This window comes from Jaculus jaculus, chromosome 15, assembly GCF_020740685.1.
Source record: "Jaculus jaculus isolate mJacJac1 chromosome 15, mJacJac1.mat.Y.cur, whole genome shotgun sequence".
NCBI classification, from domain to species: domain Eukaryota; kingdom Metazoa; phylum Chordata; class Mammalia; order Rodentia; family Dipodidae; genus Jaculus; species Jaculus jaculus.
This window is the reverse complement of record NC_059116.1, coordinates 30,361,623-30,368,006: the sequence shown is the minus strand read 5'-3', so window position 1 is coordinate 30,368,006 and position 6,384 is coordinate 30,361,623. Positions and strand designations below refer to the sequence as shown.

The 6,384-nt window shown below is 39.6% G+C and overlaps 1 non-coding gene across 1 annotated transcript; it reads left to right on the top strand.

Annotated features, from left to right (window-relative positions):
• The first annotated feature begins 387 nt into the window (after nt 1-387).
• Nucleotides 388-494, top strand: LOC123455170. The gene has a single exon (XR_006633728.1). It is a non-coding gene; the product is annotated as a U6 spliceosomal RNA (small nuclear RNA).
• Nucleotides 495-6,384: the final 5,890 nt, after the last annotated feature.

The following is a 6,384-nucleotide window of genomic DNA, read 5'->3' as shown; positions in this document are numbered from 1 at the left end:
TTTCTGATCCACATGATCCTTTTGTTCAATCTGAAAAGAGGATGTCAAGTGATTTGTGCTGTCACAATATCACATCAACGAGTTCAGGTGTCCGATGAAATCAGAGTGAGTTCCTGATCAACTCCTGCTGCAGAAGCTTTCTGTTCAGCTGTAGCTGCCTTGATATTTTGGATCTGTTGTCAGACAAGTTTGCACCATGTTCCAAATGTGTACTCAGGAAAGTCAAGGCACCATCTATCTGTAGTTTCAGCAGCGAGTGCTAACTCTTACAAGGAGAATTTCATCATTAAAAAAAATAATAATAATAAAATAAAATTACACGTGGATTAAAAAACAGAATCATCATAGAAGTAGAAATGTCTCAACAAGAGAGAGAGGGAGAGAGACGTGCTGGTTTCGGCAGCACATATACTAAAATTGGAAATACACGTAGAAGATTAGCATGGCCCCTGCACAAGGACGGCACACAAATCTGTGAAGCATTCCAAAAAAAAAAAAAAAAAAAAAAAACCAGAGAGAGAGATAAGTAGACAGAACGAGAGAAATAGGAGGTTGAAAGCTGATGTAGAGCAGGCGAAGGAAGGTAGAAGAGTAGCTATAAGCAAAATGTAAAGTATCCTTTACAGTCTTGGGTCAGAGAAAAATCAAGCTTAGTGAGATGGAGGTGCATTCTTCCAGAAAGCAGATAATAGGCTATCAGTCAACAATAGTCTTGTGTGTGGCATATCGTCTCCTGGGGTTGTATATCCTGCTCTATCTCCATGTCCATTTGGAGTGACATTTGATATTATATGATATTCCAGTCTTTGTGACCTGATTGATACCTGAAGTTCATGCCTGTAGAATGGCCCTAGTCCACTATCAGTGTTTGAAGGCCCAGTGGATAATAAGGAGGGCTGTGTCCAGTGAATAGAGGCCATTTATACACCCCTCACCTACTCAGCCACCAAATGACATTGTGAATTCTGCTGTACAGAACCTGAAAAAACCAACAGAGGCTGGTACCAATGCCCCCAAGTTGCAGAGTAGTAAGAAAATAAAATGCATTTGGTTTCAACAGCAAAGAGATAAACAAAACTGCAGTGCAACATTTTGAGAGAATAAAATGCATAGGTAGTGGCCCATCTGGAACTAATTTTGAAATGGAATAGTGGAATGTGTGGAAGCACAGCAGGCTAAGGGTCTAGTGCTTCCATGGCATGTGCAAGCTCCCAAGTTTAAGTTCCAGCAAAAGAAATCAGACAGTGAGCGATCCTAAATCTAGAAGACGGGCTGAAGACTCAAAGGGTAAGAGCACTTGCTGCACAAGAAAGTGGTCTTAAGATTGACCTCCAGCATACACACCAAAAGCTAGACATGCCTGTGCATCCCTATCACATCGTTGCTGAGAGTATCAGAGACAGGGCGATTGCTGGGGTTCACTGGTTAGCCACTCTAAACCAAAAACGGGATCCAGGTTCAATGAGAGATTCTGTCTCAAGAAAATAAGGTGGGGGCTGGAGAGATGGCGTAGCGGTTAAGCGCTTGCCTGTGAAGCCTAAGGACCCCAGTTCGAGGCTCGGTTCCCCAGGACCCACGTTAGCCAGATGCACAAGGGGGCGCACGTGTCTGGAGTTCGTTTGCAGAGGCTGGAAGCCCTGGCAGGCCCATTCTCTCTCTCTCTCCCTCTATCTGTCTTTCTCTCTGTCTCTGTCACTCTCAAATAAATAAATTAAAAAAAAAAAAAAAAGAAAAGAAGGTGGAAGAGTGAAAGAGGTGGGCGTGGTGCCCCAGTACAGCACTCACAAAACACACACTACGCACGCTGCGCCTCCCCCCCCCTACACAGACAGATACATGACGATATATCATACATAAATATATAAATAAATATGCACAAATATATAATATGTCATTTTTTAACAACCTTCATAATGTGTATTACCTTTTTAAAATTACTTATGTACACAGCATGTGCAGTCACGTTGGTGCCATGGTTAACCTCCCCCCTGCCCTCCCCCATCCACAGAGACCCTCCTTATTGGGGAATATGGTTCATGTATTATGGGGTTAGCCATCAGTTATGGGGAAGAGGCAATGTCTGTGTGCATAATGACCCAGCATGTGGTTCTAACATTCTTTCCACCCCCTCTTTCCCAAATTTCCCTGAGCCATGTTGGATTCATTTTAGGTCTACTTCAGTGATGAGGTCTTGGGAGCCTGTCTGTGGATATCTAGTTTGGTACGAGTTGAGTGTTCTCTGTGTCTATCTCCTTCACCCTTGTGCTGGTACCAGGTTCACCAAGGAACCAGCACTCTTAGTCATTTCCCCAAATACTTTTAGTTTCAGTTGGAGCCCTTTTGAGGTGTGATGGGCTGGTTCTCTCTTTAGAATCTGCATCCATCTGAAAAAGAGAAGCACATTCTCCAACAGAGAGTAAAGTTAGCACCAGGCAAATGGGATAACCGTTGTTTTTTTTTAATTTTTTTATTTTTTATAGAACATTTAATAGGTGTAGGCCCTCTTTTGGCCCACAATTGGTGGGTGCTTGATAATGAGAGTGGGCTCATTTTTGAACATGGTTCTGACTTGATTCCCAGTTCCAGCTATGGGTTCCTTTCCACTAAGCAGATAAGTTAGCCAAATCAGGATTAGTTCATTTCCCACCATGGCTGTGTGCCATAATTGCACTTGCATGAGCATCACATCAGGTTGTTTGCTGCTGAGTAGCTTAGACCATGAGTTGCTTGGACGGATGTTGGTCATTTTTCCCCAGTCGCTCATGTAGCACTTTCTGGCACTAGATGAGCTAACTGTCTGGGAAATGACTTCCTTCCAGATTCTAGGCAGGTCACTCCATGTTATGTACCAACAGCATATGGTGTCTTCAGCAGTAGGGTCTTACCACAAACCTTTTGTGGGTCATCAAGTATTCTGACAGAAATGCGTCTTCTTTTGGGAGACCTTGTAGGTCTCTCTGATCAAGAGTTCACTGTGGATGTTAGTCACATGGTGGTACTGATAGTTACAGGTTAGTGCTCAAGAAGAGAAGGAAGAAAAAGTTAAGTAATATAAAAGAAATAGAAGAGGGAGAGAGAGAGAGGAAGGGAGAAAGAGAAACAGGAGAAGATTAAGGTCAGTCTTCATCATACTCTCTCCAGGACCTTATGATTCAGGTACTCCTCTAAGGGCCTGATGAAGGTTCAACCATTTAGTCTGTCATTTAGGAAGTAGAATTTCATGCTACCTTTGCCATTTGGGTCCAGTGTTGTGTCCCCCACCCTCACTTTTACCCTCCCCCATTACCCCATTCACCCTGTTGTCGGGTTCTCTGGTCCTATCCAATTGGATATCATTTCAAAGGCTAAATAAATGATATTCTGGATAAACTAATTATGTAATATTGAAAAATGAAGTGTTTTATTAAATAAATTTCCTCTATGTAGAAATGAACATGCTTAATAAGTAATAGTCAGTGAGGTAAATTAAAAAAAAAAAAAAGGAAGGCTGGAGAGATGGCTTAGTGGTTAAGCGCTTGCCTGTGAAGCCTAAAGACCCCAGTTCAAGTCTCAATTCCCTAGGACCCACGTTAGCCAGACGCACAAGGGAGTGCATGCGTCTGGAGTATGTTTGCAGTGGCTGGAAGCCCTGGCAAGCCCATTTTCTCTCTGCCTCCTTCTCTCCCTCTCTCTCTGTCACTCTCAAATAAATAAAAAAAAAATGAACAAAAAATATTTTAAAAAAATAAAAGAAAGGGAATCTTTTACTCATCAATTTGTCAGTTATTTTTTTTTCAAAATGTTATATATTATATCCTTTTTTCACATATTATTGGTGACAATATAACATTATTACATCTTTTAGGAAAGCAGGTAGATGGTAGTTTTCACAAAGCCCAAGCACATTCTTTCCTTTTGAACCAATAATTAACATCTTATAAGTTCATGAAATAGTCATAATACAAAGATATATGTATTATGATTTTCCTATGATATTTAATAGAAACAATTTATGTCACTTAAAATTAGCCTATATTTTCAGTAAATAGAATCATTAAGAGTATATTTTAAATGGTGATTATAACTGAAAGTATTTGTTCAAGATATATTTGATATGAGAGAGAAATAAACTTTAATTAAAATTTCTCCATGATGCTTGCACTGTTGATTTCCTCTTGTCTGTATGTGATGCGTTCTGTGGAGGAATCTCAACACACACAGTATCTCGTCTCCATTCCAAGTTCTATACCCATCTGTGTCTGACTGGTTCATAGTACAAATAGAATCTGATAGAAACAGAAATAAAAGCTGCAGCCAAGCTCTGAATCAGTCACTCCATGAAAGAACTAGTGGAGTGAGAGGCTTGCAGATAATGCAGCATGGAGCCAGGAAACCTGTATCTCTCTTCCTGAAGACCTGCTGCAGGCAGGAGTAAGTAATCTACTGCTGACTCACCACTGACTCAGATGTCTGTGCCAGGACTGTATGTGAGGGAATCTGCTTAGGACCTGAACCTTTGTGCCTTGGATCTTATATTCATTTGGCCACTTCAGAGTCCTAAGATGCGCTTGCCTTACTTTTGTGCATCTGGCTTATGTGGTAACTGTTCATGCTCCAAATGTCACTCCACTGAAAATATTCTATAACTCTACATTTTTATTTTTCTAGAAATAGAAAACTTATTAAGGTTAAAAATGGGATAAGATACTTAAAGTGACAATGATTACTTTATAAATAATATACTAGCATTATTCACAATATCCTTTATTGAAGGGGTAGTCTTTAAACAATTAACTTTTCCACTCAAGTCAATTGATAACTATTTTGTTGGTAAAACTGTACAACTGAATTGAATATCATTGCCTTCATGCTTTGTTTATTTGTGGAAAAAAAATAAAAAGAAACTAAAGTTAGATTGTACTTCCCAAGACTTTAAGATAGAAAAAAAAAATGTTCAGGAAGACACCAATGTTTTCAGTTGTGATATATCAAGGTAATTACAATTTTTTTCTAAAGAGGTTCAGGTTTTGATTATATAGAAGTATCTTATCTTCACAGTAGCCAAACAAATAAATAGGCACAAAGTACTTTTACAACGTGAAGGCAAAGCCATTCTAGCTAGTATATAGGTCATGCCCTGCTTCCTAGTTTGTTTGTTTTCCAAACAAATACTTCTTCATTGACCATTACAGCCCAGTACTGTTGTTTGAATGAGATTTCTTAAATTGCTTCCTATCAGTGAAATCTTGAACGTCTTATAATGCAGACTTGAGACAGGGGGTGCCTTATGGGGCTTGGTCGCATTGCTCTCAAGCACAACTCAACAGACCGTCCTCATCGAGACTTCTGACACAAACATTTTCTATATCAATCTCTTTTGATTTCGTTTGGCTTGATTTTTTTTTTTAAGAATTGTAGTGATTAGGAAAATAAAAACACAATAGTCTCTTTATGTGACAGCTTGGTACAGCAGTGAAAACATAAATAATTTCTGTAATCAAAGTGCCTTTTTGAAGCTTGGCCTGATAACTAAAACTTAATGTATGTAGAATTCATTATCTTTCCCCAAAATTGGAACACAGAGTAGAAGAAATAGAAGGCAGATAAGGAGGTGTAGAGGGAGAAGGAGAAAGGAAAAGAGAAGGGAGAAAAAAGAGAGGGAAAGGAAAAGATGGAGAAGACATGATAGTACTTTTACTTCTAGCTTTCAGAGTTGCTTATTTACTTATTTATTTATTTATTCATTCATTCATTCATTCATATGTTAGAGAGAAAGAGAGAGAAAAGTTATGCCACCAATGGGCTTCTGTGACTTTGCCCTTGCCTCACTTTTGTGCATCTGGCTTGTGTGGGATCTGGAGAGTGGGACATGGGTCCTTAGGCATCACAGGCAATCCCCTAACTGCTAAGCAATCTCTTCAGCCCTGAAATGATATATTAACCAGACTGTGATTATAAGTCACAACCAACAACAGTATACACACATTACTAACTTAATATAATTTATTTGATAACAAAAAACCTCCATCCTTCATGCCCTACACATCTAGCTCTATTTAGTTAATTGTCATTACCCAAAAGAGGGAGGTGACTCAGAAAAGGTAGATAGGATAAATAGCAACAAAAGGCTGGGAGGAGAGTTTTATGATCTCATGCTTGGGGGTGCAAGGAATCAGTGAACATGTTGATGGGAAGTTTGTAAGTCCAGCTCTTTTTCTGCAGGTATAGAACTTTGCGGTTAGAGTACTCACTTCTGAACACCTCTTGGGTTCTGGACTTGACCTGCAATCACCTCTCATGTGATTCCTTCTCCTTCCTGGCCACTTCTCTAATACTCTTCTAACCTTGCTGGTCTCCTTGGCAGTGTGTTCTCAACAAAAGCCTCTTCCAAAAGACATGAAATCC